The sequence below is a fragment of the Hemicordylus capensis genome, chromosome 4 (genome assembly GCF_027244095.1).
Source record: "Hemicordylus capensis ecotype Gifberg chromosome 4, rHemCap1.1.pri, whole genome shotgun sequence".
Classification (NCBI taxonomy): domain Eukaryota; kingdom Metazoa; phylum Chordata; class Lepidosauria; order Squamata; family Cordylidae; genus Hemicordylus; species Hemicordylus capensis.
In genome coordinates, this window is record NC_069660.1 from 306,798,015 (window position 1) to 306,813,424 (window position 15,410).

The following is a 15,410-nucleotide window of genomic DNA, read 5'->3' on the forward strand; positions in this document are numbered from 1 at the left end:
ATATTTAAAGCCTGCCAAAAATGAACTTTCAGTAAGTCCACAGGTGTAGCTTGCCTGGAGATACATCCTATTGAACTCAATTACCCTTATAAGTGAAAACTGCCAAAAACAGGGAGGTTTATGGGTGGCAGCAAATATGTTCACCAAACATGCCCCTTTTTGGCTTAGCACTGTTTCCCAAACACTAGTTAATGGGTTGAAGCAATCTGACACTTCCCTTCCTACATGCACATATGTGTGCATGCACACGCACACACACACACACACACACACACACACAGGATCTATAAAAAAGTTGGTTTCACATGACAGAGGAGATAGAGCCAAGCTTTGTAATTCCTTGGTTCAGAATAAGAGCCTTGGCTGTCTGTAATATTCACCTCAGTTATGTTACACAACCTCTTTTTAATAGAATTGTTAAATGTGTAAACGAATCAATAGATTAATCATGCCAGTGGAACAGTCAATTTTGGCTTGCTGCTGATCCAGCCATCTGGCAAGGAAGATTCTTTAACAAAACCCTTTTAGTAGGAGATCATGGATCACTAAGAGCTGATAATGTATCCTTGAGATTTTTGCCCCTTCTTGGATCATGCCTGTCCTTTGAGATGTGAATTCTACAGGGATGCCAAGAAACTATCTAGATGTGATCATTTTCCAGCCCAAGGCTTAAGAAAATTGTTTCCTGACTGACCCCAAAGCAGGATGATAACCTGAGACAATGATGTATGACAGCCATGTCCACCGACATCTGACTTTTCACTTAATGGTTTCATAATATTTCTTGTGTTCCACCTGCATGTCAGCAGTGCACTCATAAAACAATTTCTTCATCTTACAGGTTGGGCTGCTACCTATAATTTTGCAGAAGCTTTATAACAGACACAGAGCTATATTGGTCCTGGCTGCTTGAAAAACTGCCAGAAGAAATGTTATCCTTTATTCAGAAATCCGGAGGCCTGGTATGTTCAGTTCAGTTCCATTTCATTGTTTAGCGATTAGCCATTACGAAAACCAAAAAAGACCATATCCAGACAAAAGCAAAACTAAACTGCTTTTAAAACATTCAGACATTTCTGACACAGTCAGTTACATTTAATGGAATGCATGCCACACATTTGGAAATGTCAATTTAAAAAGAGGTGACTCTTCAGTATCCTAGACTCATAGATAAAACCAATGTCCTTTAAAAACAACAACAGTCCACTTACATATATTTAAAAAGTTAGGAACATATTTTTAACACTTGTACTATGTACCAATGGGCAATCACATAGATCAGGGTTCCCAATGTTAGGTCTCCAGATGTTGTTGGACTACAATTCCCATAATCCCCAGCCACAATGGTCTTTTGGTATTGTGACTGGGGATTATGGGTGTTCCCAAATACAGCATTCTATGAAAGCTTAAGAAAAGTTGTAAAAGTTGTGCCGTCGAGTCGATTTTGACTCGTGGCGCCCACAGATCCCTGTGATTTTCTTTGGTAGAATGCAGGAGGGGTTTACCATTGCCTCCTCCCATGCAGTATGAGATGATGCCTTTCAGCATCTTCCTGTATCACTGCTGCCCAGTATAGGTGTTTCCCATTGTTTGGGAAACATACCAGTGGATATTTGAACCATCAACCTCTTGCTCTTTAGTTACTTCCCCGCTGCACCATTAGGTGGCATACCTGCCCTCTAAAACTTCAGATGGCATCAATTGGAATCTAGCAAGAGTGAGTTCCCTTCTTCACTGTACGTGTCAGTTTTAAATCAATAGCCATCTAAGCCTGGTTTATACTTAAGGAAGTTGTACCAGGGTGCAAACTTTGCAGTCCTGAGAGAAGAAGAATCTGTGTAAATATATAAGTTTAAAGTCACACTGACAAACATAACTCTCCAAATAGCCAAATGTATTAGATGTTGATCCCAAGATTATTTACATTATATATATATATATATATATATATATATATATATATATATATATACACACACACACACACACACACACACACACACACACACACACACAGAGAGAGAGAGAGAGAGAGAGAGAGAGAGAGAGATGTTTTATAAACTGCCTCCTATAAAACCTCTCTAGGGCAGCTAAGAAAGATGTGAGGGGTCCCAGAGATTGGAGGTGGAGGGCAGGGAGGAGTGGTTGGCTGTCCGGGGCACTGGGGGCTCCCAAGGGCAGCTGCTTACCCCAGCCCTGAATGGCGATTGCAGCTATCCTGCCCATTGCCTCTCTTGTCAGCCCAAACAGGGGAGGAAGGAAGCCATCACAGTTCCTGGCGAGGTCTCACGGGATCGCTTAGGAGTCTCGCAAGGGCTTGAGGGAACATAGGAAAATAGGAAGCTGCCATATACTGAGTCAGACCATAGGTCCATCTCGCTCAGTATTGTCTACCCAGACTGGCAGTGGCTTCTCCAAGGATGCAGGCAGGAATCTCTCTCAGCACTATCTTGGAGATGCCAGGGAGGGAACTTGGAGCCACTCTGGGAAGGGCAGAAGGTTCCATCTCCTGAGGGGAATATCCTCTAGTGCTCAACACATCTAGTCTCCCATTCATATGCAACCAGGGCAGACCTTGCTTAGCTAAGAGGACCAGTCATGCTGGCTACCACAAGACCATGTCAGCCACTGTCAGCCATGGGGTCACGCGAAATTTCAGGGCGAGATCCCGGTCTGGGCCAGGATCTCAAGAGGATTGCCCCGATTGTCAGGAGCTTTATAAGGACCAACTGGCCTGTGATGAAGGACTAGATAAGGAGGAGGGCTCAGAACTGACAGAGCCCCATGATTCCTGTTGGAGTTGGTGGGCAGTACATGGCCAAACGGGGGACTTGTGACAGAACAAGCCCTGGCTGACATGCACCAAACCGACTGCCAACTATCCTCTGAGTCTGGTCTGTGCCTGTGAGCCCCTGACAAGTGGAGCAAGAGCTGATGGACCATCAGAGAGGCGTAACAAAAGAAATTCTTTTTAAAAAATCTAAAGCAACCAACAATTAGAGCAAATAAAAACAGTTAAAACCAATTAAAACAATATAGCATTTTATATCCATAAGGACATAAGACAAGCCCTACTGGATCAGGCCAAGGGCCATTTAGTCCAGCGTCCTGCTTCATGCAGAGGCCAACCATATAAATGTAAACGTAATTTTTTAAAACAAAATATGATAACACCAAATACATCAGGGAAGCTCGCAAGTTTCCATGTTGAGCCTATAGGATCAAATATCACCTGTGACACTTAGAACTGCTCCTCTGTTAAGAAAGATGCATTTTAAAGGTTTATTCTATTGATGGAAGGAGCATTCCAAGGCATTTTGCCATGCATGAAATGCAGTAAAAGAAAGGGGCTGTACTTTCAGCTGACTGCAGCATGCAACTGTGTTTGACTCTTGCTTGCCATTGTATTGACTGCAGGGCTATTTCAATCCATTTTTTTTAAAAAATAATAATACACGTGGGGAGAAATTAATGTTGGTATGCTTTCTCTGGAATCAGAAAAGAAGACACAGTGGCACTAAATAAAATAAAATAAAATGCATGCATGATTGGATGGATGGATGGAGTTGTAGTGGGGATGGAGCTGTAGCTCAGTGGTAGAGCATCTGCTTAGCATGCAGAAGGTCCCAGGTTCAATCCCTGGCAGCATCTCTAGGCAGGGCTGAGATAGGTTCCTGCCTGAAACCCGGAAGAGCTGCTGCCAATCAGTGTAGACGATACTGAGCTAGATGGGCCAATGATCTCTCTTCTTTTTTTTTTTACATTTTATATCCCGCTCTTCCTCCAAGGAGCCCAGAGCGGTGTACTACACACTTAAGTTTCTCCTCACAACAACCCCTGTGAAGTAGTTTAGGCTGAGAGAGAAGTGACTGGACCAGAGTCACCCAGCAAGTATCCTGGCTGAACAGGGATTTGAACTCCAGTCTCCCCGGTTCTAGTCTCCCTGGTTCCAGCACTTTAACCATTACAGCACGCTGACTCTTTTTTTTCTTACTCAGTATATCTTTATAGTATATTTTTACAGTATATCTTTATCTTACACAGTATAAGTCAGCTTCCTGTGTTGTCCGATGAAGTATATAAACTGTTATCATTAAGTCATAAGCGGCACTGAATTTAGGGAATGATCTAACAGTTTAGGAATGCACAAATGTCAGGGAAGCAACACATATATTTGGCATTCCAGTCTCCTTGGGAAAATGGCCTAGTGACAGTTATGGATTAGTTAGGTTAGTTAGAATAGTTGGATTCATTCCAATTATGGAACAAGCAACAGGCTTCCAAACAGCTGTTGAGGCACAATGAAAAATGTAGACATTTGACTTTTGCACAATAAAGCTGAATGCATAAATGGCAGACAGATTTTCAGTAGCCTGGAATTGGATGGAGTTGAAATAGGCCAGTTGTCTGAACAACTGCCCAGCACTTGCTGTTGAACACACAATAGCAAGTCATGCAATGGGGAAGAATGGGAAACAATAGCCCAGCACCATTTGACATAGCAGGTCTAGTCAAGCTGAAATAGACTCTACAGTTACTGCAGAGTCTATTGTGGTATCCAGAAGCTCCTCTTGTGTGGCTAATTTGGATCAATTTCAGTTTGTGACTCCCAAGGATGTGGACAAGATAACTGGGATGCTCACCACCTGTTCTCTAGACCCTTGTCCATCATGGCTTATATGATCTAGTAGTGAAGTTATTGGAGAGGGCCTTGTTAAGATCATTAATGCTTCTCTGGGGGAGGGCAGGATGCCTCCTTGTCTCAAGGAGGCAATTATTAGACCACTCTTGAAGAGACCTGCATTGGATCCCTCAGAATTAGGCAATTATAGGCTTGTCTCCAACCTCCCATGGTTGGGCAAGGTGATCGAGAGGATGGTGGTGTCACAGCTCCAGGCTGTCTTAAAGTGGATTATCTGGACCCATTTCAAACTGGCTTTCAGGCAATCTATGGGGTTGAGACAGCCTTGGTCAGCCTGTTGGATGATCTCGAATTAGGAATTGACAGGGGGAGTGTGACTGTTGATCCTTTTGGATCTCTTGGGGGCTTTTGATACCATCGACCATGATATCCTTCTGCGGCACCTGAAGGGGTTGGGAGTGGGAGGCACAGCTCTGCAGTGGTTCCACTCCTACCTCTAGGGTAGGTTCCAGATGGTGTCACTTGAAGACTTGCTCTTCAGAACAAGAGCTCTGGTATGGAGTCTTGAAAGGCTCCATATTGTCTCTGATGTTGTTTAACATCTACATGAAACCACTGGGAGAGATCATCAGGAGATTTGGTGCATGGTGTTATCAGTATGCTGATGACACCCAAATCTATTTCTCCATGTCAACTGCATCAGGAAATGGCTTAACTTCCACAAATGCCTGCCTGGAGTTGGTAATGAGCTGGATGAGGGAGAACAAGCTGAGGTTGAATCCAATAAAGACAGAAGTACTCACTGTGGGAGGTCAAGACTTAGGAAGCGGTTTGGATCTGCCTGTTCTGGATGAGGTTGCACTCCCCGAGAAAGAGCAGGTATGTATTCTGGGAGTACTTTGGACCCAAACCTCTCCCTGATTTCTCAGGCTGAGACAGTGGCCAGGAGTGCTTTTTATCAGTTTCGGCTGATTCTCCAGCTACTTCCTTTTCTGGAGATAAATGACACTAAAGCACTGGTGCATATGCTGGAAACATCCAGATTTGACTACTGCAATGCACTCTACATTGGGCTGCTTTTGTATGTAGTTCAGAAATTGCAGTTAGTACAGAATGCAGCAGTCAGATTGGTCTCTAGGGTTGCCCAAAGAGATCATATTACACCCATTTGAAAAGAATTACACTGGCTGCCAATATGTTTGCGGGCGAAATACAAAGTGCTGGTTATTACCTATGAAGCCCTACGGCTTGGGTCTGAGGTATTTAAGAGAGCACATTCTTCTTCATCAACCCCACCACCTGTTAAGATCATCTGGGGAGGTCCAGTTGCGGTTGCCGCTGGCTCCATTGGTGGCGACTCAAAACTGGGACTTTTCTAGACTTGCCCTGGGACTATTGAATGCACTTCCAAATGAAATTAGAGTAGGGGTGTGCATGGAACTGGCTGGTCTGGTGAGGTTTGAGTCCAAACTGGATCCAAACTGGACCAGGCCAGTTTGGCCCGGCACCCCCTTGAACCACCACCCCAGTTCAGTTCAGTCCGGGGGGATTCACAAGGGGGTTTTAAAGTTTTTTCCCACTTACCCCCTACAGGGGAGTTGTTTGAGGCAGTGGGGGGAAGGTCCATGGAGGTTCGCTCCCCCACCCCCACTGGCCTCCTTTAAGCCATAATTCGGCTTAAGCTATAATTCAGCTATTTGGCTAGTCTTCAGCCACTTGTCAGCCTTCCTCCCTTGGTGCGGTGGCCATTTTGGAGGCTGCCACACCTGCGCAAGGGGTCTCTTCATGGCCTCATTCTCAGGCCACGCAGAGGCCCCTTGCGCAGGTGTGGAAGCCTCCAAAATGGCCACCGCACCAAGGGGGGAAGGCCGACAAGCAGCCGAAGAGCAGCCAAATGGCTGAATGATGGCTTAAGGGAGGCTGATGGGCGGAGGGGGAACCTCCACGGGACCCTCCCCAATCCCCCAACCCCACACACTGTCTTGAACAACTTCCCCAGAAGGGGTAAGTGAAAAATATTTTTTAAAAAACAAAACAAAACTCGCAAACTCCCAGTTTGGTCCGGGATCAGTCCAAACAGGGTGGTTCGGTTCGACCCTGAACCGTCGAACCTAATTGGTTCGACATCAAACACGTTTAGCAGTGAACCTGTTTGCACATCACTAAATTAGAATTTCAACTTCTCTGAATGTTTTTAAGAAGGACCTAAAAACATCCCTGTTTAGTCAGGCTTTTTGTTTCTAGTTTTAAAGCTTTGATTTTAGAGTTTTTATTGTACTTTAAATTGTTTAAAATAGGGAGAATCCTATCCTCTTCTAGTCTGAGCCAGAGCCTCTGCTGAGGCAGGGATGCAGGGGGATGGGGGACAGACTTCAGGCAGCTCCAGGAAAAGGGGCCCGGAACTCAGCTACAAGCAAGAGAGCTGGATACAACAGTGTAAGATGGATGTTCCTCCAGCAGATACTTGAAACTGACTGCAAACATTTGTAGCTGCTGCCCTGTTAGCATTGGTTGGTCTCACTCCTTGTGTAGGAAGCTTCCATAGTTTAAAGAAGCCTTGCTCAATGTTGTTAGCTCTACTTCTAATAGTGCTGAAGGCACTACATAGGCTGGCAGATCCTTGGGGGACTCATCCAATTAACAGGGTCAAGGCAGATCTCAGGAGATGGTGGGGTGGGGGTACTGGCTCGGTTTCCCAGCCTTTCATGGTGCCAGGATCCAGTGGCTCAGAGTTCCCCATGTTTGGGTTATAGGTCTTCCCACACTGAGTTCATTCACACAACCTCTTCTGCTGGGGCTGGAGAGGGCTGGGGGAAAAGGCAGAATTGTTCCTACCTTCCCCCACACAACCACTGGTTCTGGCCAGCAGTGCTGCTCATGTGCCCACACAATCCATGCTGCAGTGAGCAGTGTGGCACTCCAGAGGCCAGGGAAAGGACACCTGGCCTCCAGATATCCCACACTGCACTGTATTGTAAGCAATTCAGTGCATTATGGAAAATCTTGGGGCCAGGGGAAAGAGCAACCTGGCCTCAAGCTTTTCCATAATGCTCTGAGTTGCACAACAGGCCAGTTTGGACGAAAACCACTGCTAAAACCTAATTGCAAAGGATTTTCATCCTGATTCATGTATGATGCTCTAAAATGGGCTTCCCAAGTCTCAGCTGGGATATGACAATCTAACTGGGACATATTATCTCAAGGATAATCTGCTGTGATTCACCCCAAAGAGGTCATATTATTATACTGAAAGTATGAATTATTTCCACATCTCTAACATTGTTGTTCTTTTTTTATTCTTAAGCAATGTTTTATATTATCTTTTCTTTCCTATTATTACTTGTGATGAAATTAACACTGAGTTGTCCATGTACAGTTTGTAGCATGAAATAAGTGCTTTCTTGGTGATAATACACTCGATATCGAATCATCTCTTAGATCTAGGTTAGAGATTTTGATTACTATTAACATTTTTACTAGCAAACTCCCCTTCAACTTCTGAGTAAGCATATTATAATTATCAACAACTGAGTCTTCCAGGGCTGGATGCACTATTGAAACACACACAGATTTGAAAACATCTGATTTAAGCCATTCAGAATTAGAGAGTTATTCAGCTGATTCTTCCATCTAATCCTGGTGGCTCTACAATCTGCTTGATTTCTTGGCTGAAATACAGTCTTGGCATATGACTGACATCCAAGAGATTTTAATTTCATGATGAATTGAAAATGATCACTTTCAGGGTGAACCTCTAGCAGTTCAACATAACTAACATAATGTATTACAAGTGACCAGAAAATAATCAATTGTGCTTGAGTTTGATCCAGCCCAATGGGTAAATGAACTCTTGGCCTTAATTATTGGATGAAAATAATTCCCCCCCAAAGGACTTGCCCCTCCCATCTAACATTGATAGATAGAGGCTATTTACAAGAGAATGCAAAATCAGGCTAAGGGAGCCCAACCCAGTTTTGCACGCTTGTGTGAACCACCGAGATCGTGTCCGATCCCAGTGGCTACGCAGCAGCAAAGTGCTCCCTTAACTTCATTTATTTGATCATGTGTCACCCGCGGCTGCTTGCAGTCACGGCTGGCACAGGGGGGTCCCAGTAATGCACTGTGCAATCGTGTGGTGCATTACTGGGGCTCCAGGGGGCAGGGCTATGCACGGTGGCACATCCCAGCACCCCGACCCCAGGAGCTAAAGCGGGAACCGCTGCTTGTCTGGGCAGGCAATCCATCCATCCAGGGACTTCAAGCCCATTGTCTGCAGGGAAGGTACGTTAACCCCTCTTTCCCTGCAGACCGCCCACTGTCGTAAATCTATTGGCACGGCTGACCCGACAGGATTTACGATCCCTTCAGCTCTACTTGTGTGAGTCAAAATAAAGTTCTGTAGATAAGAGGAGCAGCTTAGCTGCACCAATGAAAGCGAAGAATGACTCTCAAGGATAAAGTCTTATAAACAAAAGAAAGTCCCTTGAAACTAAATTAGGTACCTCCTTCTACGATAACTGAGTAATAACTGAAATAAAGGAGCAAGGAAAGAACAGAACAAGGACAGGCTGAAACAGGGAAGATTGGGTACGTACAAATACGAGGACACTGTCTGCAGAAGGCAAAGTTGCTGACTTAGAAACCGTGTCAGCTTCATATAGGGCTTGAGATAACCGGCAGCCAATCAGGCTTTCCTGACTCAGCATTTCTATTGCCTCTCCTGCGAGATCTTGTGCCTGCGTGTCTCCCACTGAGCCTTTCTCTTGAGACGTCTTCTTAACACAGGTGAAATTCCAGATCAGTCTCCTCAGCCCTCATCTCTGTCAGCTGTCCAGATTCCCCTGTCTGCTGCCGTTCCAGTTCAGCTTCGGAGTTTGTTTGGAAAAATTTTGCATTATGGCTAGCAGAGTGCATCATGAGTAAACAAAGGACTCCTCGAATCTATAATTGGGTGAACTGAGCAACGATAAACTACTGAATTTAATTGGTATCTGTGCATATTGAAACAAACAGATTATATTTATTCTATCGTTATTTCTGAGACGTAAGTTCTTTACTGTGATAATGCTGGTACATATTATAGTCATATATATATATATATGTTCTACTTTTACATCATATCTGGCATTATATTAGTATGCCATTGAGTCAGTGTTGACTCTTGGTGACCACAGAGCCCTGTGGTTGTCTTTGGTAGAATACAGGAGGGGTTTAACATTGCCATCTCCTGCACAGTATGAGATGATGCCTTTCAGCATCTTCCTTTATCGCTGCTGACCAATATAGGTGTTTCCCATAGTCTGGGAAACATACCAGCAAGGATTTGAACCGGCCACCGCATGCTTGCTAGTCAAGTCATTTCCCCACTGCGCTATTATATTACCACTGTGTTATTTTACGTCTGATCAAAGACAATAATAAAGGATTTACTTACTGTAAGGTTAGGGACCATGCCGCACTTGCATTCTTTATAATAACTACTACCACTCTGTGGATGCGTAATAAATATTGTACTATTAATGTAGCACAGTACTACTACTAATACTAAATTGATTGATTGATTGATTAAGTGCCGTCGTCAGTGTTGACACTTAGCGACCACATAGATAGATTCTCTCCAGGATGATCTGTCTTCAACTTGGCCTTTAAGGTCTCTCAGTGGTACATTCATTGTGCTGTAATCGAATCCATCCACCTTGCTGCTGGTCGTCCTCTTCTTCTCTTGCCTTCAACTTTCCCCAACATTATGGACTTCTCAAGGGAGCTGGATCTTCGCATAATGTGTCCGAAGTGTGATAGTTTGAGCCTGGTCATTTGTGCCTCGAAAATTCTGGATTGATTTGTTCAATGATCCATTTGTTTGTTTTCCTGGCTGTCCATGGTATCCTCAGAAGTCTTCTCCAGCACCCAAGTTCGAAAGCGTCAGTGCTTTTTCTATCTTGCTTCTTTGAAGTCCAGCTTTCGCATCCATAGAGTGTCACGGGAAAAACCATGGTCCGAACCTAAATTTGGTAGGTGTGGACACATCACAGCATCTAAATATCCTTTCCAAGGCCTTCATTGCAACCCTACCAAGTGCTAGTCTAGCATTTTTCTTGACTGCTGGATTCTTTACTGTTGACAGTCGATCCTAAAAGGCAGACGCTATCCACCACTTCAATGTCTTCATCGTCAATTCTGAGGCTGGTTGCTGTACCCATTGTCATTAGTTTAGTCTTCTTGACATTTAGTTGTAGTCCAATTTTTTCACTGCATTCTTTGACTTTCATTACTTTCATTACTAATACTAAATACTAAGTACTAAACTACTACTATGACTAGAAATAGTACTCCTATTAGGAGCAGAGGTTGTATTAGAAGTAATGTCATTACTATGGTAATTTAGTAAAAGTACTACTTACTGAGAAAGCATACTGTTTCATTTCCCCCCACAGTGATCTTAGCAGCATGCTAGCAACTTTATGATGTGTGTCTGTGTTTTCAGTTATTACTGGTAGTAGCAGTCGTAGTCATTTGACCTAATTTTATCCCCACTAATTGCAACCTAACAGCTGTTAGCTCTGTGATTTGCTTTCCTCTGTGTCCTATTGCTACTATTAGTAGCATTATTGGTACTACTACTAGTATTGCTACTAGTAATAGTTAAAGCACAGGTGCTATGACATTTTCCTCACTGCCAATTGTTATCTTGGAAGTTATGCAATCAGCTCTATGATACACATCCCCCTGTTTTCTGTCTCTCATTGTTATCCTTGCTACTAGCTTTACTCTAGCTCCTCTTGGGCTAACAAACTGCCAAATCAGACAGAGTTTAAACTTTTCAGTGATTTCACACTCCAGCAGGGAAACATTTAGTGACCTTTATCCATCAGCTTCCTCCACTTGCAGTGATGATTTATTTGTGTGTATTGGTATTCTCTAGCTGCTGAAAGCATCCAAGAGGCAAAGCAAGTGAATGAACAATTGTGCCTGGGTTGCATGAAGGTTCCCTGACCTGACAGGGAGAACAAAATAATGTTGGATGGATCACCAAGTATCATTAAATAGGCAGAATGGGAGAGCAGGGAACAGCCAGGCTCTGTCACATGAAGCGTCTAAATCTCCTTTGGGTGCATGCAAGGCTTCACAGGGAAAGCGGGGTGGGTTCAGTGCTTCTGTTCTATCTTTTACCATAGAGAGTTGGGGGCCCCACAGAAGCAGGGCCCCCATTGTTGGGTTAGCTCAACCCTGACATGCAGTCTGATGGGAGACCTAGGGCTTATAGCCCCATGGTCCTGCCCAGAAGAGTGGCCCTCTCATGAGAGGGATTGCCCACTGGCAGCAAGCGGTCAGCATAGCAGGAGAGTTGTTTGGTCTGCATGGACTGCTTTGATGGCCTGATCCCACCCAACAGCATCCTGGGTCATGCCCCCCCAACAGACCCCCCCAACCAGGATTCTTTGCCCTCCCTCATATGCATATCCCCTCCTAGGAAGTCTTCATGTTCCCTTTCCTTTCCTGAATAACAGGGAAATATTCCCACCCAGATCCTCACCCCCCAAAATTGTGCTTGTGCAGAACTATTTGGGTGCAGGTCTCTTTGGAGGGCAGCAAAGAAGCACTGGCATGGCATGGCATTTAAAGGGATTTAAATGCCCTTTCCATTCCAAGGGCAGGCAGACGGCTCCAAAAATGCATGATGATCATGCTCAGCACACCTCTTCAATTTCCAGTCATAAGGACTTTTTGAATTTGAGGTTTTCGGGAGAAAAGGCTGCAAATTATTGAATTTGGCAAGTTATTGTTGCCCAGAAATGGTGGCTGACATACCATCCCACAAGCACTGTGAACATTGCAGGAATTGCTGTATGTTTGTAAAATGGCATTTAGTGCAGTTGTGCAAGACCATGGAGTTGTGCAATGGATGACCTTTGGAAATAATGGCCAACCATAATGCAACTGCATTTGTGCAATGTTGTGGATTTGCGCAGGATTACTCTTGTGCAACTGCATCAAATGCAGTTTTACAACCATGCAGCAGCAGATCCCATGGTACTCACAATGCCTACAGAACACTGCACACTGCACACCATGAGCAATATCTTCAGAAAGTGGTTCTCAAACATGGGTCCCCAGTTGTTGTAGTCCAACAAAACTGGAGACACAAATTTGAGAACCCCTGTCTTATGTCTTAAGACATAACTAGATATTAATTTGGCTTCCCCCCCGTTCTTTAGCACTCTAAAAATTTCTGTAGAATCCTTTTAACCCCCTCTTGTTTCCGTTTTCTGATTCCTCTGCCCTTCTTCTTATGTTTCATTGCCTACCAACCCTTCCTTCAGGTTCCTTGTTCTCAGACTATTGCTTACTCTGTACCCATCCTTCAGCATCCTTTCCTGCCCCTTAGGTTACCTATGACCTGTGATCTCTGTCCAGTCTTCACCCTGCCCCTGCTTGAGGTCTTAATCCCAGCCAAACTGAGAGGTCTCCCTTCCCTCACAGAAACCGGTCTGAAAATTCTCCAAGCTACTGAAGATTCTGAGGCAGTACTGTAGCTCAGTGAATCAGGGTCAGAGATGTCCTCTCCACAAGTGCAATAACATATGGATGCTTGGCATTTGGGAGAAAGACATCCAGGTCATGAAATCAGCCTCTAAATTGCTTTAAGAAAATATGACTTGGACTATAATTTGCTGCAGCTTTGGACAGAAAGAAGCAAGAGCCTGGGGCTTCCATCATGGTCACTGCATACTCCTTGTGTGGTCATTCATTTCACACTCCTTCTACTTGAGTCACTAGTAAGCCGACATCTATTTTTACAGCTCCCATAGAAACAGATATTCACTTTTTTAACAGGGGCAAATCAGATTAATTTCTTCTCTGCATTGTACTACATGAAGAAAAAAAATCACATGGTTCTGTTGAATATGAATGCCTTGGTGCAGAACATTAGCAAAGAAATTTAACAACACTCCCAGGTTGCACGATGGATACTGTTTCTTTGGAAGACAGAGGCTGCTATCATGAAGACCTGACTGTGACATACATTACAAGAAATGATATCCTCTTTGTGAAACAAATGAAAAGAATTGTCTTTGCCTTCAAGCACAGCTGCCTCAAGAAGTCAAGTTAAGAAAAAGTAAGTTACTGGGACTCCAGTTGAGGAGAGAGAATATAGACAAATGCACTTTAAACAGAAGGTGAGAAAGCTTGATGACAGAAAAATCTCATCAATTTACAGACCAAATGCAATTACTCTATCCTTTGCCCAAAGACATTGTGGAAATGATCTCTACTGGAGTTGCTACATAGCAAGGAGCAGGCGGCTGCATAGAAGGAATGGACTTCTTAGGAACATAGGAAACTGCCATATACAGTACTGAGTCAGACCATTGGTCTATCTAGCTCAGTATTGTCTTCACAGAGGCAGCGGCTTCTCCAAGGTTGCAGGCAGGAATCTCTCTCAGCCCTATCTTGGAGAAGCCAGGGCAGGAACTTGAAACCTTCTGCTCTTCCCAGAGCGGCTTCATCCCCTGAGGGGAATACTGTATCTTGCAGAGCTCACACTTCTAGTCTCCCATTCATATGCAACCAGGGCAGACCCTGCTTAGCTATGGGGACAAGTCATGCTTGCTACCACAAGACCGGCTCTCCTCTCTTCTTCTCTGTTGCTCTGAGGCAGAACTCAAACCAAGGGATTGAAATTGCAAGGAAGCAGATTTAACCAAAACAGGAGGAGGAAATTTTTAACTGTACAGGTAAGAGCTTTTCAACAATGAAGCAGTTTGTTCTATGCCATGGTAGGCTCTCCTTCTGTCAGGGATCAAAGAATCAAAGAATGTTATTGCTAGAAGGGAGCCCCATAATTAAGAATCCAAGTGAAATTTTGCCCTACCAGAAGTGATTTAACGATGCAAGTTAATCCCTGCTAGGTGAAAATAGGATTACTGTCCTATTTCTTATGACCGTATAGAAATCTCTTATGACAGTATAGAAAAGATATGACATTGGGTAGCACAGCATCACTATATGGCCCTAAGCTTAAATGAGTAGAACTGCAATGCTATCTAGGGATGTGCAAATTGATTTGAATCTGAATAGTTCCAACTTGAATCTGGGTGATTCAAGTTATTTGAATTCAAATCAAATCATCCCTTAAAAGGACGATTCAATTCAAATTTGAATCGAATTTTCAAATTCAAATTTGATTCGAGCTGTTTGGCACCTTTTTTAAACCATTCAGCCCTCCTGATTGGTTAAAAAAAGGCACCAAAACTGGGTCAAATCAATTTGAATTCTATTCTGATTTGGATCAAATTTCCAGACCAGATATAATTTTGATTCAAATTTGAATAGGATTTTTGCAATTCGATTCAAATTCAAAAAGTATTGAAAAATCCATTCCATGCACATCTCTAATGCTATCATTGCTAAAATGGGGGTAAGGGTGTGGAAATGGCTATTCTTGGAGAAGTGATGAGGGAGGAGTGGCCAGCTACATCCAGATCCTATCTGTCTCAGACCTAAGTCCTACTACACCAGCTAGAGTAATGTTACAACAGCAAAGAGCTGTCATAAATAAGTACACACCCATGAAGTCAATAGAAAGCAGAAGATGGCTGCTCCCAACATTACTGTTCACTCTGCTCCCACAACAGAGCATAGGCTACTGATAGTGCTGGAAGCTCTCTCCATAGCAGCAGCCACCATAGGTTGGGCCATAGGATTGTCCTGCCTGGTATGTAATAATTAACAAACATGAAGGCACTGGGTCCCATTCACCAATAGG

The 15,410-nt window shown here is 43.8% G+C and overlaps 1 long non-coding RNA gene and 1 other non-coding gene across 2 annotated transcripts in view; both read left to right on the forward strand.

The window, feature by feature from the left end:
• The window catches only part of LOC128322804 (uncharacterized), an 87,646-nt gene that overhangs the window by 23,297 nt on the left and 48,939 nt on the right, over window positions 1-15,410 (forward strand). The window contains exon 2 of the long non-coding RNA XR_008306006.1: window positions 842-962. This is a non-coding gene — a long non-coding RNA (uncharacterized LOC128322804). The remainder of the gene's footprint in view (window positions 1-841; window positions 963-15,410) is intronic.
• Window positions 3,577-3,651, forward strand: TRNAA-AGC (transfer RNA alanine (anticodon AGC)). The gene has a single exon. It is a non-coding gene; the product is annotated as a tRNA-Ala (tRNA).